Genomic DNA, 20,393 nt, shown 5'->3' with positions numbered 1-20,393 from the left:
ACGTGAAGGTTGGCACCCTGATACCTGCGCAGCGGCACCCCCACTCAACGGCAGCTGTCCCTATACTGGCAGTCCCTGTCACATATCTAACACTACAGGAAAGAAGAAAAAGTAAGTTGTTCGTTTAATCCCTTTAGGTTCATGGTTTGTAAATGAAAGAGCCACATTGTTTCTTTTTGTAGAATTTGTTTATCCCAGTCTCCCCCTCTTGGAGACTGATATATTCTGTCTATTCCCATAAAGTTGATGAGTCTCAGGTCTCCTTGATGTACTAAGTATACATGGCTTGCTACAGGTAAACCATGTTAACCATGGGAACAGACAGAATATATCAGTCTCCAAAATGGGAGACTGGGATAAATAATTTTTACAAAAAGAAACCCAGTGTTTAGTTTTCCATTTTGCTTACTTTTATGATGGACTACATTGTTTGCTATGCATTGCAGTGCAGTGGTGTCCACACTGTGCAGGGATGAGGCAGTGACCCAGGAAACGTTCAAAGTAAAGTCTCGTTTAATAAAACAGTGTACTCACAAAGAAAGAAAGAAAGAAAATCAGATCCTTTGGATCGCAGACTGGAAACAAAGACAGTCCGTGACTAGCTATCGTGGAAAACTGACTTGCCGCGTACACAGAGGGTGTCATACCTCTTGTCTCCGTTTGGCTCTGTGTTGCCTCACATAGCTGAGCTCTGCAGATGCTACCACTCTGCCTGCATGCAAGACCCAAACTGACACACCCAAACCCTTCCTGCAGGATATTTCTCTCAAACTGGAATCTGTGGCTATAGGCCACTTGCAAGACCTGGCCTGGAGGAAACGGACCAGCCCCACTTTCTTCCTGCAGTCTGTTTAAAAAATAAAAGCCCATTCCCGAACAATAACTTGACCAGGTCCATGCTTACTTTCATTTTGCCCTGTGACTCACAGGCATCCTGCTGTGATCACAAGGCACTCCAGTGGGTCTAATAGGACTTCATCCGCATCCTGGGGGATACTTATCAACCCTCGAATATGATCCCCCCCCAGCCACGCATATCCCGCCTTCTGTTCAAACTTGTGGGGTTGAACACTTGTCGTCATACATGGGACCCATGACAGGGCATCCGCATTTCCCTGCGATTTCCCAGCCCGATGTTTAATGGTGAAGCTAAAATTCTGCAGGGAACAAAACCATCTGGAGACCCTCGCATTCCTCTCCTGGGTATTTCTCATCCATTGATCTGTCACCAAGCGAAAAGCTCAACCCTAGCAAATAATAGCGTAGGGACTCCAAGGCCCACTTAATAGCCAGGCACTCCTTCTAATCTATGCTGTAATTTTTCTCAGCTGGGGTGAGTTTCCTACTTAAGTAAGTGACCGGATGTTCCTCCCCGTTCACCTCCTGTGACAGGACCACTCCTAGGCCTACATTAGAGGCATCCGTCTGTACAATGAAGCGTTTCTGGAAGTTGGGGCAAATGAGGACGGGCTGACTGCACAGCCCTATCTTCATGGATTGATATGCTTCCTCTGCCTGGGGGTTCCACTGAACCATGACCGAGTTTTTCCCCTTGAGGAGATCAGTTAGGGGTGTTGTTCTCCCTGAAAAATAAGGTATAAACCTCTGATAATATCCCATAATTCCTAGAAATGCTGTTACCTGTTTGGTAATAACAGGTTGGGGCCAGTTCTGAATTGCCTCGATCTTATTTATTTGGGGTTTGATCACCCCTCTGCCAATTATGTATCCCAAGTAATGGGCTTCCTCAAGCTCTATTGCACATTTTTTAGGATTAGCCGTCAAGCCCGCACACTGTGCGAATCTACTACTGCTTGCACCTGGGACAAGTGGGTATGCCAGTCCGTACTAAAGATGATGCTGTCATCCAATTATGCTCATGCAGACTCCCGATGGGTTTCCAGCACTCTGTCCATTAACCTCTGGAATGTGGCTGGGGCCCCATGTAGTCCAAAGTGCAGGACGACACAGTAGTACAGTCCCTCCCGTGTTGTAAATGTAGTTATCAGGACCTGCCAGGTGAACACTCACCAGGAGCCTGAGCGGTCCGGGCTGCGGGAGGTCAGAGTCACAGATGCCCCAGGATGGATGGTAGCTGTCAAGGAACTGAGGGCAGCGACAGCTTTGCCACGGAGCAGGCAGAGCAGCCGGGAGAGAGAATAGAATGCAGGAACAGGACCTGCGATCATATGACTGCAGGTCATGAGGAAAGGGGACAGGGCATAGCGGAAAGCTAGACAGTAGAGCACACAGCAGAATAATGAGGTTTGGAGGGGAATGGTAACCATGGGACACCAGGGAGGGAAGGGCACAAGGGAAGAATAGTCAAGGCAAGCCGGGGTCAGGGAAGCCGGGTCAGACAAGGAAGTACCGAATCAGAAGACAAGTAGCAAAAACCCTAGGACACAGCCGGTCAGATTCCAGGTAAGCAAATGAGGTACAGAATCAGTAGGCACAATCACAAAGGAAGCAAACCAGGTCAAAACCAAACATACAGAAGAGAACTAAGGCACAGGCACATGGGGGGTGACGTACTCAGCTGAGGGCAAAAGTATAACTGACGACACCTAGACCCACAAAGAGGCTATAAAAAGTCTCGCTGAAACCAAAGGGAGGCTCCCATGAGTAACCCCAGCAGCTCCAGACCTAAGCATCCCAGGCAAACCATGACAATACCCCCTTTCAATGGGGGGCCACCAAACCCCAGGCTTTTCTGGATGCCTGGCATGAAAGGCGCGAACCACACAGTGTGCGGGCACCAAATGAGCCGGCACCTAAGACCGATTCTCCGGCCCATAACCCTTCCAATGCACTGGATACTGCAATGATCTGTGGATCATGTGGGAATCTACAATGTGTCCTACCTCCTACTCTACGTGTCCCTCCACCAGCATTGGGGAAGGAACCGATCCCGGCTCCTCCACCACAGAACCCAAGGGTTTCAACAGAGACCTATGGAACACATCATGAAGCTTCAACGAGGCCGGGAGTTGCAAACGATAGGCCACAGGATTAATCACCTCAATAACCTCATAAGGACTGATAAACTTTGGAACCAACTTGGACGATGGTACCCTGAGGCCGATGTTCTGAGTGGAAAGCCACACCTTGTCACTGAGCGGTAACATCTGAGCAGTGATTCTTTTTGTATCAGCAAAAAATGTATACTTCCTCTGAGCCCTAGAGATATTATGCCGGACCTCCGACCACAAATTACTGTGCCTACTGATGCACCCCTCTGCCCCAGGACACCTAGAATCCAATAGAGAGAATTTTCCAAAATGAGGGTTAAACCCAAAATTGATCAGAAATATAGATTTCTCTATGGATTGATTAACTCGATTGTTAAACACAAATTCCGCTAAGTACAAAGCATCACATCAGTCGTCCTGCAAAACAGAAGTTACACACCAAAGGATCTGTTCAAGGCATTGATTGGTACGCTCAGTTTGGCCATTACTTTCAGTATGATATGCCGAAGAGAAATACAGGGACATACCCAACTTCTTACAAAATTCCCGCCAGAATTTAGCCGTAAATTGTACCCCACTGTCAGACACCACATTCAACGGCACACCATCCAATCGTACGACATGTTGAATAAAACATTTGGACAAGGTTTCCGCTGAAGGTAAGGCTGTCAAAGGCATAAAATGAGCCTGTTTGGAAAACCTGTCCACCACCATCCACACAACAGTATTACCACGGGAAGGAGTGAGATTAATAAAGAAGTCCATGGACAAATGAGTCCATGGCCTCTCCGGGACTTGCAATGGCACCAATCCCCAGGTTGGCCAGGAAATGGGAGCTCTTGGAACGGGCACAGACCCCACACGCAGAAACATTTTTCCTTATATCAGAACCCATAGATGGCCACCAAAAAACCAGTGCCAGTGCTTCCCGCGTGGCCAAAATACCCAGAAGAGCACTCAGCTTAGACTCATGAAATTCTCGCAGAAGCCTAGACCGGAATTGCTCAGGAACAAATAATTTACCTTCCGGTTTGGATGTTGGAGCAAAGGACTGGGCCTACACAATCTCCTGCTCCAACTCGGATGAGACACCTGCCACTACCATACCAGGATGAAGAATGGAGGATGGCAGTTCAGGGGTGGACACTGGCTCAAATCTATGTGACAAGGCATCTGCTTTAACATTTTTGGACCCTGGACAAAATGTGATAGAGAATAGGAATCGCAAAAAAAAGGAACCAACGGGCTTGCCTGGGAGTTAGCCTTTTGGCAGACTCCATATACGCTAAATTCTTATGATCGGTGATCACAGTGACGGAATGAGCCACCCCCTCCAAAAAATGCCTCAATTCTTGAAATGCCAACTTAATCGCAAGAAGTTCCCTATTGCCCACATCATAGTTTCTTTCAGCCGAAGAGAACTTCCTGGAAAAGAAGGTACATGGCTTAAGATTTGTTAATGTGGCAGGACCCTGGGACAGCACTGCTCCCACCTCCACCTCAACAACAAATGGCTTAGATGGGTCGGGTTGCACCAAATTTGAGGTAGACATGAAACACTTCTTTAAGCTCAAAAAGGACACCTTAGCCAATGGAGACCAATTTTTGACATCTGCCTCCTTACTTGTGAGATCTGTGAGGGGTTTAACTACCTGTGAAAATCCCTTGATTAATTTACGGTAATAATTAGCGAATTCCAAGAAGTGCTGGAGCCTCCTGAGATCCCTGGGTTGCATCCAATCTACAATAGCTTGCACCTTCTTGGGATCCATACAAAACCCCTCACAAGATACGATAAGACCAAGAAAAGGCAACTCTTGCACGAAAAACAAATATTTTTCAAGTTTAACAAACAACCTGTTCTCTTGGAATTTCTGGAGGACTGTTTTTAAGTGAGGCAAATGAATTTGACTGTCAGCAGAATAAATCAAAATATTATCTAAATAAATTATCACAAAACGGCCAATAAGCTCCGCAAAAATCATATTGATAAAGTTTTGAAACACTGCCAGGGCATTAGTGAGGCCAAAGGCCTTAACAACTTTTCAAAGAGCGCCTTGGACGTAAAGAAGGCCTTTTCCATTCATCCCTCTCCCTCACCCTTATGAGATTGTAAGCCCTTCGGATATCAAGTTTGGAGAACCATTTAGCTTCTGAAAGTTGATTATACAAATCCGGAATTAGGGGAAGGGGATACGTATTCCTAACTGTTATCTTGTTAAGTTCCCAAAAGTCGAAGCATGGGCGTAAACTACCATCCTTTTTCTTAGCAAAGAAAAAACTGGCCACCACAGGAGAGACAGCAGGCCATATGTGACCCTTGCAAAGGTTCTCTGCAACATACTCCTTCATGGCTAACCATTCAGGACCAGACAAATTAAGCAGACGGGCTATATGTAATTTAGCCCTGGGAACTAAATCAATGGCGCAGTCAAAGGATCTATGCGTGGTAAAGCCTCGACCTTGCTTTCGGAAAACACATCTTCAAAGTCCTTTAGGTACTGCGGAATACCCTCCAGACCGAAAGATGCCAGAATCAGATTTAACAGGTTTAACAATCAGTGTAGATGTATGACAAGAATTGACACAGTTAAGCCCCCACATAACAATTTCTCCCGTTTCCCAGTTGATAACCGGGTTATGGCGTAATGCTCCCTACATACTCCTGGTACATTCACCCCCAAAACACTGCGATCAAACATGATCGCAGCATTCCGGCATAGGGAAGCATCGCGCAGGGAGGGAGCTCCCTGCATGCTTCCCTGAGACCCTTGGAGCAACGCGATGTGTTTGCGTAGCTCCGAGTCTCCTACCTCTCCTCTCTGCAGGCCCAAATCCAAAATGGCTGCAGGGCACCTTCCGGGTCCTGCAGGGAGGTGATTTTCAAGGGCCTGCTCAGTGCAGGCGCCGGGAAGCCTCCATACAGTACCTGTCAGTTTGCTGATCTGACACAGTGCACTGCAAAGTGTCAGATAAGCGATCTGATAATATACAGTGATATCCCCCCCTGGTGCAATGTAAAAAACAAAATATTTACATGTGTAAAAAAAAAAATTCCTAAATAAACAAAAAAAATTCATCCAATAAATACATTTCTTTATCTAAATAAAAAAAACAATAAAAGTACACATATTCATTATCACTGCATCCATAACGACCCGACCTATAATACTGTCACACTAGTTAAGTCCCACATTGAAAACCGAAAAAAAAACCAAGGCAAAAAAACAACGTTTTATTATCATACCTCCAAACAAAAAGTGGAATAACACGCAATCAAAAAGACGGATATAAATAAACATGGTACTGCTGAAAACGGCATCTTGTCCTGCAAAAAACAAGCCAGCATACAGCATCATCAGCGAAAAAATAAAAAAGTTATAGTCCTCAGAATAAAGCAATGCAAAAATAATTATTTTTATATAAAATAGTTTTTATTGTATAAAAGCGCCAAAACATAAAAAAATGATATAAATGAGGTATCGCTGTAATCGCTCTGGCGCAAAGAATAAAACTGTTTTATCAATTTTACCAAACGTGGAATGGTATAAGCGCCCCCAAAAGAAATTAATGAATAGCTGGTTTTTGTTCATTCTACCTCACAAAAATCGGAATAAAAAGCGATCAAAAAATGTCACATGCCCGAAAATGGTACCAATAAAAACATCAACACGTCCCGCAAAAAACAAGACCTCAGATGACTCTGGACCAAAATATGGAAAAATTATAGCTCTCAAAATGTGGAGACGCAAAAACTATTTTTTGCAATAAAAAGCGTCTTTTAGTGTGTGACGGCTGCCAATCATAAAAATCAGCTAAAAAAACACTATAAAAGTAAGTCAAACCCCCCTTCTTCACCCCCTTAGTTAGTGAAAAATAATAAAATTTAAAAAAATATATTTATTTCCATTTTCCCATTAGGGTTAGGGTTAGGGTTGGTGCTAAAGTTAGGGTTAGGGTTACAGTTAGGGTTGGGGTTGAGGCTCAGGGTTAGGGTTAGGGTGGGGGCTAAAGTTACGGTTAGGGTTAGGATTGGGGCTAAAGTTAGGATTGGGGCTAAAGTTAGGGTAAGGGTTGCTGCCAAAGTTAGGGTTTGGATTACATTAACGGTTGGGATTAGTGTTGAGATTAGGGTTAGGGGTGTGGTTAGGGTTATGGTTAGGGTTGGGATTAGGGTTAGGGGTGTGTTTGGGCTAGGGTTTCAGTTAGAATTCAGGGGTTTCCACTGTTTAGGCACATCAGGGGCTCTCCAAATGCGACATGGCGTGCGATCTCAATTCCAGCTAATTCTGATTTGAAACAGTGAGTTAAAAGTAAAACAGTGCTCCTTCCCTTCCGAGTTCTCCTGTGCACACAAAAACAGGGGTTTACCCAAACATTTGGGGTATCAGCGTACTCAGGACAAATTGGACAACAACTTTTGGGGTCCAATTTCTCCTGTTACCATTGGGAAAATGCAAAACCGGAGGCTAAATAATAATTTTTGTGGAAAAAAAAAAGGATTTTTTATTTTCACGGCTCTGTGTTATAAACTGTAGTGAATCACTTGGAGGTTCAAAGTTCTTACAACACATCTAGATAAGTTCTTTGGGGAGTCTATTTTCCAATATGGGGTCACTTGTAGGGGGATTCTACTGTTTAGGTACATCAGGGGCTCTGAAAATGCAACATGACGCCTGCAGACCAATCCAAGTCTGCATTCCTAACGGCATTCCTTCCCTTCCGAGCTCTGCCATGCGCCCAAATGGTGGTTCTCCCCCACATGTTAGTATCAGCGTACTCGAGTCAAATTGGACAACAACTTTTGAGGTCCAATTTCTCCTGTTACACTTGGAAAAATACAAAACTGAGGGCTAAAAAATAATCTGTGTGGAAAAAAATGATTTTTTATTTTCACGGCTCTGCGTTTTAAACTGTAGTGAAACACTTGGGGGTTCAAAGTTCTCACAACACATCTAGATAAGTTAATTGGGGGTCTAGTTTACGAATATGGGGTCACTTGTGGGGGTTTCTCATGTTTAGATGCATCGGGGCTCTGCAAACGCAATGTGACGCCTGCAGACCATTCCATCAAAGTCTGCATTCCAAACGGAGCTCCTTCCCTTCCGAGCTCTGCCATGCGCCCAAATGGTGGTTCCCCCCACATATGGGGTATCTGCGCACTCAGGACAAATTGGACACAACTTTTGGGGTCCAATTTCTCCTTTCATTCTTGGGAAAATACAAAACTGGAGGCTTAAAAATACATTTTTGTGGAAAAAATAAATATTTGTTATTTTCACTGCTCTGCGTTATAAACTGTAGTGAAACACTTGGGAGTGCAAAGTTTTCACAACACATCTAGATAAGTTAATTAGGGGGTCTACTTTCCAAAATGGTGCCAATTTTGGGGTTTCAATGTCTAGGCACATCAGGGGCTCTCCAAACGCGACATGGCGTCCCATCTCAATTCCAGTCCACTTTGCATTGAAAAGTCAAATGTAGCTCTTTCCGTTCCGAGCTCTGCCATGCGCCCAGCAGTGGTTTACCCCCACATAGGGGGTATCAGCGTACTCAGGACAAATTTTACAACAACTTTATTTGTCCAATTTCTCCTGTTACCCTTGGTAAAATGAAACAAATTGGAGCTGAAGTAAATTTTTTGTGAAAAAAAGTTAAATGTTCATTTTTTTTAAACATTCCAAAAACGTCTTGAATGTGGTTTTGAGCACCATGAGATGTGCAGTTTTTAGAATGGTGTCACACTTGGGTATTTTCTATCATATAGACCCATCAAAGTGACTTCAAATGTGATGTGTTCCCTAAAAAAATGGTGTTGTAAAAATGAGAAATTGCTGGTAAATAAGGTTGAGCGACTTTTGCTTTCTTCGGATCGAGTCGAGTTTCGAGAAACCCAACTTTGTCAAAAGTCGGGTCGGGTGAAATCGGCCGATTATTGCGAAAAGTCGGGGGCCGACTGAAACACAAAACCCAATGCAAGTCAATGGGGAATCAAAGTCCGCAGTGAGTGGAGGACAGGAAAACACCTACAGTGCCCATTTTAATGCCAAAACATCAATTCTTATTACTTAAGCTTGTCAATCTTAATTTACTTTATAATAATAGTTAGGCATTGAAAACTGGGGGTCATTTGGCTAAAGTTGTGGGGGGGTAGGGCTGGCTCAAGATTTTCGACGGCCCAGGAAACGCGGAATACGTCACGGCGGTGGAGCAGGGAGAGGTAAGTATTTCAACTTTGCAAGTGCTGTGATCCTGAGCAAGCAGGGGGGGCCCACTCGTTGGCATTGGCACTGGCACAGGGCCCCTCAAAGTACAGCGGTGTGTTTGCACGGCGGGGGCGCCTCCCACCGGCAGCAACACTTTTGCGTACTATGAGGGGCCCTGTGCCAGTGATGTCGCCAACGAGTATGCCCCCCCCACCTGATGAAGGAACCTGCACTTTCATGTGCACCTTCCTCTTTGTCCCCGTGTAAGGTGGTATAGTATGCAGGAAGGGGAACCTGACTTTCAGCATGGTCAGATTCTGGCTGTGTAGAGTGCAAGGGGAATGTAGTGGTCTGAGTCAATGTACCAGCAGACTCATCTAGCAATGGCTGGGCAATGGGCAGGATGAAACACAGATATAAGTCCAAATAATAAAGTAGGCTAAATGCAGTTCAAATGTGGTACCAGGACTAAACAGGCTGCATTGCTTTGTTTAGTGGAGGACAATTGTAATGAGTAACAGCCAGACACAGTTAGTAGGCCCAAATAATAAAGTAAGCTAAATGCAGTTCAAAATTGGTAACAAGACTAAACGGGCGGCATTGCTTTGTTCAGTGGAGGACAATTGTAATGAGTGGCGCAGACACAGATACTAGGCCCAAAATAAAAAAGCAGGCTAAATGCAGTTCAAAATTGGTAACAGGACTAAACAGGTGGCATATCTTTGTTCAGAGGAGGAGGACAACTGTTATGAGAGGCTCACACAGACTTAGTAGGCATAAAATAAAAAAGTAGGCTAAATGCAGTTCAAAATTGGTAAGAGGAGTACACAGTCGGCATATCTTTGTTCAGAGGAGGAGGACAACTGTTATGAGAGGCTCACACAGACTTAGTAGGCATAAAATAAAAAAGTTGGCTAAGTGCAGTTCAAAATAGGTAAGAGGAGTACACAGGCAGCATTGCTTTGTTCAGTGGAGGACAACTGTAATAAGTGGCTGACACAGTAAGTAGGCCAAAATAATAAAGTGGGCTAAATGTCAGCCGAAAAAAATGTTCATAAATAAACTGGTGGCATAGCTAGGAACAGGAGTGGGCTCCTATGCTGAATAGCAGACAGTGGTAGTATTAACTGGTCTAAATGGAGGCCAGGGCCCCTGTGCATTTTAACTATCATCTTTCATTTCAACAAATTAGTATTGGCAGTGCCATTGAAGGATTTAACAGCACAGACTACACAGTGGTGGAGCAGGGAGAGGTAAGTATTGCAAGTGGTAGAGCACTGTTCGAGCTGGGGGGAACACTCTCTTGTGGGCGGCGGTACTGGCACAGGGCCCCTCATATTACGACGGTGTGTCTGACGTTGGTTGTGCACCACCACCGTCAGAGACAAGATTGGGCCCACCCACCTGTTTAGGAAAACGGCACTCGCACGGGTGCCTGCGCCAGGTGCTGACCACGGCCCTGTGGGGGGAGTCAGCCCATTTAAGGAGGTATAAAAATGGCCTATGGTGGACATTCGGCAGCTGCAAATGGAGGAATTGGAGAAGTCAGTAAGAGGAGGCCAAAAGCAAGACATTTTTTAGGCAAGCTACGTGTCAGCAGGGGAAGGTGGGGCAAAATAATTTGAAATCATGCTTGGTTCATTTTAATGAAGGTTAGATCATCAACATTCTGGGTAGCCAGACATGTCATTTTTTCGGTCAGTATTGGACCAGCAGCACTGAAGACTCTTTCTGATAACACACTAGCAACAGGGCAAGTGAGATCTTGTAATGCATATTCTGCCAATTCAGGACAGGTGTCTATTTGATGCCCAGTAATCAAAGGGGAATGACCTGTGAGGGAGACCATAGATAAGGGAGGAAAAGTAGTTTGGAACCATACAGGACAAATGCTGTCTCCTGTCACTTTGAATCGATGCAGCAGTACCTGTCGTGTCAGCGGTCATTGCGAAATCACCCCACAACCAGGTCATAAAACCCCTCTGTCCAACGCCACTTCGGATTTGTGCACCTCTAACACCTCTGCCATGTTGACCCCTACGGCTCGTGTGAGAACCATCACCACCGCTGTGTGCTGGGAATGCCTGAACCAAACGGTCTACAAGAGTTGCTTGTTTGGTTTCCAATATTTGCTCAAGGTTCTCATGTGGCATGATATTTTGTAATTTTCCTTTATATCGTGGATCCAGGAGGCATGCCAACCAGTAATCATCATCGGTCATCATTTTGATAATGCAGGGGTCCCTTTTTAGGATACGCAAGGCACACTCAGCCATGTGGGCCAATGTTCCAGGTGTCAATTCACTGCTTGTGCTGGGTTGAGGAGCACTTTCTTGCAAATCAACATCAGTTGTGTCCCGCAAAAACCCTGTACCTGACCTTGCAACACCACCAGTTGGTATTGCCCCCTGAGAAGCATCCTCCTCCTCCTCCTCTTCGTCCGCCACCTCGTCCAGGAGATTTCCCTGAGCAGACAGTGGCTGACTGTCATCAAGGCTTCCATCCTCCTCGTCTGCAGTCGCCTGCTCCTTCATGTGCGTCAAACTTTGCATCAGCACACGCATTAGTGGGATGTTCATGCTTATGATGGCGTTGTCTGCACTTACCAGCCATGTGCATTCCTCAAAACACTGAAAGACTTGACAGAGGTCTTGGAGCTTCGACCACTGCACACCAGACAACTCCATGTCTACCATCCAAGTGCCTGCCCCTGTATGTGTATCCCCCCACAAATTAATTATAGCACGCCTCTGTTCGCACAGCCTCTGAAGCATGTGCAGTGTGGAGTTCCACCTTGTTGCAACGTCGATTATTAGGCGGTGCTGCGGAAGATTCAGCAATCGCTGTTGGTTCTGCATACGGCTGGAGTGTACGGGCGACCGGCGGATGTGCGAGCAAAGTCTTCGCACCTTCAGGAGCAGGGCTGGTAACTCCGGATAATTTTTTTAAGAAGCACTGCACCACCAGGTCCAAGGTGTGAGCCAGGCAAGGTATGTGTTTCAGTTCTGAAAGGGCTATGGCAGCCATAAAATTCCTTCCGTTATCACTGACTACCTTGCCTGCCTCAAGTTGTACACTACCCAGCAATGACTGAGTTTGTTGCTGCAAGTACTCTGCCAGTACTTCCGCGGTGTGTCTGTTGTCGCCCAAATACTTAATTTGTAACACAGCCTGCTGATGCTTACCACTAGCTGTTCGGTAATGGGACACCTTGTGTGCAACACTGGCAGCTGCGGATGGAGTGGTCTTGCGACTGAGCTCTCTGGACGAGCTTTTGCTTCTGGAGGAGGAGGAGGAGAAGGGGGGTGGCTGTTTCATAGACTGTGGGCTAGGCAGAACTGTCCCACTATAGCTGTCCCCTGTGGACCCTGCATCCACCACATTAACCCAGTGCACCGTGATAGACATGTAACGTCCCTGGCCATGCCTACTGGTCCATGCATCTGTTGTGAGGTGCACCTTTCCACTGACTGATTGCCTCAGTGCATGGACAATGCGGTCTTTGACATGCTGGTGGACGGCTGGGATGGCTTTTCTCGCAAAGAAGGGCCGACTGGGTAGGTCATAGCGTGGTACTGCGTAGGTCATCAGGTCTTTGAAAGCTTTGCTTTCAACCAACCGGTAGGGCATCATCTCTAACGAGATTAGTATAGCAATGTGGGCGTTCAAACCCTGTGCACGTGGATGAGAGGATGAGTACTTTCTTTTCCTAACAAGAGTCTCTTGTAGAGTGAGCTGGACTGAAGAGCTGCATATGGTGGAACTAGCAGTGTTGGAGGTGGACATGGCGGATTGAGATAGGGTTGGTGATGGTATTCTTGCAGTTGGCCTACATACAGTATTTCCTACCAATAACCTTGTGATTCCCTGACTGCTTTGGCCTTGCGACGATACCTCCACATTTGCTGCTGGTGGTGTACTAACCGGTGGGCTTACAGTGAGGGAAGCAATGTAGTGTTGCTGACTACCTTCATTCTGAGCGGGTGCACCAACGGTACGGGACATTTGGTAGTTAGTCCAGGCTTGCAAGTGCATGCTGGTTAAATGTCTAAGCATGCACGTTGTATTTAAAGTTTGAAGATTCTTCCCTCTGCTAAAGGTCTTTGAGCATTTCTTACAGATAACTTTTGACTGATCATTCGGATCTTGGTTAAAAAATTGCCACACTACACTCTTCCTACTATGGAATACCTTTTCAGGCTGTGCTACTTTCGCTGGATGGCCATGCTGTCCTAAAACTGTTTTGTTTTTGACAAATGTTTTTGGCCTGATACGGGCCTGCCAGATGACAGCTGTTGCGATGTAGATGGCTGCTGCGGATCATTCTCCTCCGCTTCTGAGCTACTGGCAGCGGCACCCTCTTCCCCCAATGGCTGCCAATCTGGGTCAACAACTGGGTCATCTATCACCTCCTCTTCAATGTCATGTGCACCTTCCTCTGTGTTACCGTGTAAGGTGCTATAGCGTTCGGGATGGGGCACCATAGTCACATCAGGGTCAGATTCTGGCTCAGTACACTGCGAGGGCAATGTAGTGATCTGAGTCAATGGAACAGCATAATAATCTAGCTGCGGCAGTGCATCAGTGCACTCCATGTCCGATTCATCTTGTAATGGGCAGTTAACAATTTCCCTTTCTAACTCAGGCACGGTATGTGTAAAGAGCTCCATGGAGTAACCTGTAGTGTCGCCTGACGCATCCTTCACTTTTGGCTTGGGTGAAGGACACAAGGAAACGTCTTGTTCCTGACCGGGAGCATCCACTGACAACTCGCTGCTTTTATATTTGGAACTTTCTGAAGAGGAGGCAAAAGAGCTAGAGGCTGAGTCAGCAAGGAAAGCCAAAACGTTTTCCTGCTGCTCTGGCTTTTAAAGCTGTTTTCCTACTCCCAGATAAGGAAGCCTTCGAGGCCTTGTGTAGCCAGATGATGACGCTGGCTCAACACCTCCAGCCTTAGATGCTATTGTGCTTTTGCCACTACCACCGGATGCACCACCACCATCAGTACCAGCTGGCAACCACCGCCCACGGGCTCTTCCACCAGACTTCCTCATTTTTTGGAAAATCTAACTAAAATAACAAAGGTTATATGGTACTGTAAAACAAGGTAGAAAGTATATATAAACTTGTTGAGAATTTATATCTCCCTTTTCTTGGGAGACTGAACAAAAACTCAGGCCCAGTGTATATTACAACGCAATCTAAGTGGCAGAAAGTGGCTGGCTGACATACGACAAACTAACAGGACTGAAACATATCCACTTTGTGATAAGTTGAATCTCACTTTTTTTGGGGGGAGACTAAACCAAACCTTAGGCCCTGTGCATAAAACAACACAATGTAAGGTAACGTTCACATTTGCGTTGTTGGGCGCAGCGCCGGCGACGGATACCGACGCATGCGTCATGCATCCCTATCTTTAACACGGGGGGTGCAGAGCATGCGCAGGTATGCGTTGTAATGCGTTTTACGACGCATGTGTCAGTTTGACGCACAAGACAGGGTGCAGAGGACGCTACTTGTAGCGTTTTCCCTGTGCTGAATTTCCGGATCTTTATTATCTTATAACAACGCATGCGTCGCAAAACGCTGCGTTGTGTATATGCGTTGTTGGTTGCGTTGCCAACACTGCGCCCAACAATGCAAATGTGAACATGGCCTAAGTGGCAGAAAGTGGCTGGCTGATATACCACAAACTAACAGGACTGAAATATATCCACTTTGTGATAACTTGAATCTCACTTTTTTTGGGGGGGAGACTAAACAAAACCTCAGGCCCTGTGCATAAAACAACACAATGTAAGTAGCAGAAAGTGGCTGGCTGATATATCACAAACTAATAGCACTGAAATATATCCACTTTGTGATAATTTGAATCTCACTTTTTTGGGGGGGAGACTAAAACAAACCTCAGGCCCTGTGCACAAAACACCACAACTTAGGCCCAGTGTATATAACAATGCAATCTAAGTGGCAGAAAGTGGCTGGCTGACATACACCAAACTAACAGGACTGCAATAGATCCACTTTGTGAGAATTTGAAACTCTCTTTTTTGGGGGGAGACTGAACCAAAACTCAGGCCCAGTGTATAATACAATGCAATCTAAGTGGCAGAAAGTGGCTGGAAGATATATGAAAAAATACAAGGACTGTAGTACAATTTCATTCTCCCTACAATGATCTCAGGACAAGTATGGCAGCAATAAAAAGGACTGCTGCACACATAAGTGTGGACAAATAAACAAGATAACTGTGCAGAAAGGAGCAACAGGATTTTTGCTTTTAAAAAAGCAGTTGGTTTGCACAGCAGCGTGCAAACAGCAACGCAGCGATCAGGGAGCCTTATAAGGCAGCCTAATAAGCTACAGAGCTGATGCACAAAAATCTAGCCTCCACTGTGCCTGCAAAAAAAAAGGTGGTGTTGGTCAGTGGAAATCGTTACAGCACAAGCAGTTTGGGGATTAATCTTCCCTCCCTAACTATATCCCTTCTTCTGATGAAGCTGCAGCAACCTCTCCCTTTGCTAAGATTGGCAGAAGTAAGATGGCGGTCGGTGTGCACGCCCCTTTATAGCCCCTGTGACGCCGCAGAAAGCAAGCCAATCACTGTCATGCCCTTCTCTAAGATGGTGAGGACCGAGGCCTATGTCATCACGCTGCCCACACTCTGCGTCCTCCTTCATTGGCTGAAAAATGGCGCTGAACGTGTCATACGAAACGAGACTTTTGCGCAAAGATCGCCGACCTCATGGCCGATCCCACACTAGGATCGGGTCGGGTTTCACGAAACCTTGGCCTTAAGTCGGCGATTTTTGAATTTGTCCGATCCGTTTCAACCCTACTGGTAAACTTTTAACCTTATAACTCCCTAACAAAAAAAATTTTGGTTCTAAAATTGTGCTGATGTAAAGTAGACATGTGGGAAATGTTAATTATTAAGTATTTTGTGTGACATCTCTGTGATTTAAGGGCATAAAAATTCAAAGTTGGAAAATTGTAAAATTTTAAAAATTTTTGCCAAATTTCCATTTTTTTCACAAATAAACAGAGGTAATATCAAAGAAATTTTTTGACTATCATGATGTACAATATGTCTCGAGGAAACATTGTCAGAATCACTGGGATCCGTTGCAGCTTTCCAGAGTTATAACCTCATAAAGGACAGTGGTCAGAATTGTAAAAATTGGACTGTCATTAACGTGCAAACCACCCTTGGGGGTTAAGGGGTTAATTTAAACTATTTGTTATTTTTTTCACGATATTTTAATACTTCACATAATGTGGAAAAATAACTTCCTTGCTTCTTAATTAACCTAGAAAGTTAATAAATAACAAGTTCATAGTTTAATCCACATCCCTACTGTATTCACGCCATATCTCCTACTTTATTATTGCAGATATAAGTCCAAGCTGCTCAGAAGTTAGAACAAAAGGGCAACCTTAAGGACATACTTTAATATTACTATTCTTATAATTTCTCATAAACAGTTATAGCTGCTCAAAATTAACATTTCACTTAACACTAAGCCCAGGAAATGCACACAAATTATTTTACTCCCTTAATCTCTTCCCTGCATTTTTCTATGTTGCATTATATGCATACAATCTATATATAATCATCTAAGGGGCACTTCCGTCTGTCTGTCTGTTTATCTGTCTGTCACGGAAATCCCACATCGCTGATTGGTCGGGGCCTACCGGCCACGACCAATCAGCGACGGGCACAGTCCAGCCACGAATTCGCCCCTTCCTACTCTCTGTCACTGCCCCCTCCATACACCCCTTCAGTCAGTGCTCACACAGGGTTAATGGCTGCGTTACACCGCGTTATGCTGCGGTGTAACGCAGTCCGTTAATGTTGCTATTAACCCTGTGTGACCAACTTTTTGCTATTGATGCTGCTTATGCAGCATCAATAGTAAAAAGATCTCATGTTAAAAATAATAAAAAAATTATCATTATATACTCACCTTCCGGCGCCTTTCCTGCTCCTCGAGACGCTCCGGGCCATGCATTGCGGTCTCGCGAGATGATGACCTATCGGTCTTGCGAGACCGCTACTCCATCTCGCGAGACCGCAATGCATTCTTGGGACCAGAGCATCGCTAAACACCTCACCTGGATCCGGGGGCTGACGGAAGGTGAGTATATAGCTATTTTTAATTTTAATTCTTTTTTTTAACAGGGATATGGTGCCCACATTGCTATATACTACGTGGGCAGTGTTATATACTATGTGGGCTGTGTTATATATTGTGTGGGCTGTGTTATATACTACGTCTCTGTGCTATATACAAAGTGGGCTGTGCTATATACTACATCGCTGTGCTATATACTACGTGGGCTGTGTTATATACTGTATGAGCTGTGCTTTATACTACGTGAGCTGTGCAAAATACTACGTGAGATATATACTATGTAGCTGTGCAATATATTACATGGCTGGGCAATATACTACATGGCTGTGTTATATACTGCGTGAGCTGTGCTATATACTATGTGAGCTGTGCTATGTACTACGTGGCTGTGTTATATACTATGTGGGCTGTGCTATATACTACGTAGCTGTGCAATATACATGGCTGGGCAATATACTATGTGGCTGTGCTATATACTATGTGGGCTGTGTTATATTCTACCTGGACTGTGTTATATACTACGTGGCCTGTGTTATATACTACGTGGGCTGTGTTTTATACTACATGGGCTGTGCTATATACTGCGTGGGCTGTGTTATGCACTGTGTGAGCTGTGCTATATACTACGTGGGCTGTTATACACTGCATGGGCTGTGTTATATACTATGTGGGCTGTGCTATATACTACATGGGCTGTGTTATACACTGCGTGGGCTGTGCTATACACTACGTTCGCTGTGCTACATACTACATGGGCTGTGTTATACACTGCATGGGCTGTGCTACATAATACGTGGGCTGTGCTATATACTACATGGCTGTGTTATATACTATGTGGCTGTGTTATATGCTACATGGCTGTGCTATATGCTATGTGGGCTGTGTTATATGCTACGTGGGCTGTGTTATATGCTACTTGGCTGTTGTATATTTCTCTGCTGTATCTGTGCATCATGAATCGTGGTATGTGTTAAAGAGGGGGGCCCACTGAGACTCTTTCGCCCGGGGTCCTCAAAAACCTGGAGCCGGCCCTGGCTTCACTGATTGGTCACGCCCAGCCAGCTGCGAACAGTCAGTGACAGGCACAGTCTGGCCGCGAATTGGCGCGGAATTTGAACCACGCTTCGCTAATTGGTCGCGGCCGGCTGGCCGAATCCTGTGTATAAATTGCATTATTCTGAAAACTTCATAAATAAACTACATACATATTCTAGAATACCCGATGCGTTAGAATCCGGCCACCATCTAGTATCAATATATTTCTATATTTCTCAGAAGCCTAGCCATGCCCCTCTTCCTTCTCAATTCTTAGGTGTGAATGGAATACAAGTGGATGCAGCAAATGTCTCCCTGCTGTGTACCATGTGCTGAAGGACAAAAGGTTCTGGTCACAAGATATTGATGACCTATCCTGAAGATTGTGTCTAATGACCATAAATTATAACATCATACTGATGTATTTTATGATGGCCTAAAGAGTTTAATATGAGTGCTGTTTTATTTTTTATCATTTCTGCATCTAAGTCACATAAATGCTGTAAAAAATTTATTTTACCTTGGGAACAAGGCAAACAAATACTTTACAATTTAAATGATTGATTGTTTCAAATAATAAATTATCTCAAATTGATCTGTTTTGTTCCAGAGATATTCACAAACCTTTATCAAGAAATACAGCGGCTGTGTCAACCATCCATGGCAAGAAAAAGCTATCATCTATTAATTATCTGTTGGAGACAAAGATTCGTACTACTGGTGACACAGGAATGAAAAGTCGACACATCCCTCTGCATTCATTTGGACAGTTAATTTACTGGAAACATATATTAAGGAGAGTCAAATTAAAAATCATTATTTTGTCATATTATTGCTGAGAAGTGAGGTAATTAACAATATGAAAGTCCACATATATTTAACAGTACATTTAATGCATAATATAAAAGGGCATTTCCTTGTAATGAAATTGTTGGATTAGTTGGTTAGTCATAGTAGTTCAATTATCCACAGGCCTGAAAGACTGGCTGTCTTTGAGTTGTGACTTATGCTGTAAATGTCAAGTGCATATCAGCAGACATTTTACAAAAAGTAGAGTAACAAACTTTTTATACTGTACTTAACATATAAGAAATCTTAAAATGATATGCAAATTACTTCAATAAATATACTATAATGTGTTAATGCTCCACCCAATGTCTTCAAATTATTGAGATCCAAAAACAAACATTTCCAAATTTCTTGGTAATTATTAGTGATGAGCAAATAGTGAAATATTTGGATTCAGGAAAAATCGGCACGAATAATTTCTAATATCCGTGTATTCTCACCAAATAACAAATCCAATGCAAGTCAATGGGAAAGCCGAATATTTTTCTGCTGGGCCCAACAAACTGGTCTGAGGGTCTGAGAAAAAAGCTGAAATCGATGGGAAAAAGCTAAAACTAAATGGGAACAGCATGGAGAAGATGCCTGCATGCCTTTCTGACTCACATATGGTATCTGGGAATAATGTCAGACTATTGCGCCGATTTTACAGATTTATAAGAAGACCTATAAAACCAAACCTAAATTTTTTTTTAAAGGGAAAAATGCTAATAAACATTTTTTTGTTCATATCACATGTATCTAACGCAAAATAAAAATAAAAAAATAATGAAAAAATGATACGTCCCCTTTAGCATATGTCCATACATAGCATTTTGGCTTTAATTTTTCCTTCAACAATTGTAAGGGCTCTCACTCCTATATTTGGGAGGTCCCTCCCTCATTACAAATTGTTAGGTAGATAGTAGAATACATATTTCACATCACTTTAGAATGCCCGATAAAACACGTCCAACTGAATTTTGGGCTTCGCCCGCCACCAACACCAAGTTCATCGCCATGTCATTATGCGGCCCTTGCTTCACATTTTCAGAGGGCCAGCAGGTGCCATGAAACCTGAGTTTGATTTTGGCCACCAATGGAGCCACTGTCATAGTGAATGAAGCCTCTGCAAGGTGAATATAATACAGGAGTTGGGGAGGCTGTATGATCAATGTCAGTAAATTGGATTCTACCAGACACCAATAGCATTAAAA

The sequence above is a fragment of the Ranitomeya imitator genome, chromosome 6, assembly GCF_032444005.1.
Source record: "Ranitomeya imitator isolate aRanImi1 chromosome 6, aRanImi1.pri, whole genome shotgun sequence".
NCBI classification, from domain to species: Eukaryota; Metazoa; Chordata; class Amphibia; order Anura; family Dendrobatidae; genus Ranitomeya; species Ranitomeya imitator.
The sequence above is the reverse complement of the archived record's forward strand: the minus strand, read 5'-3'. Positions refer to the sequence as shown.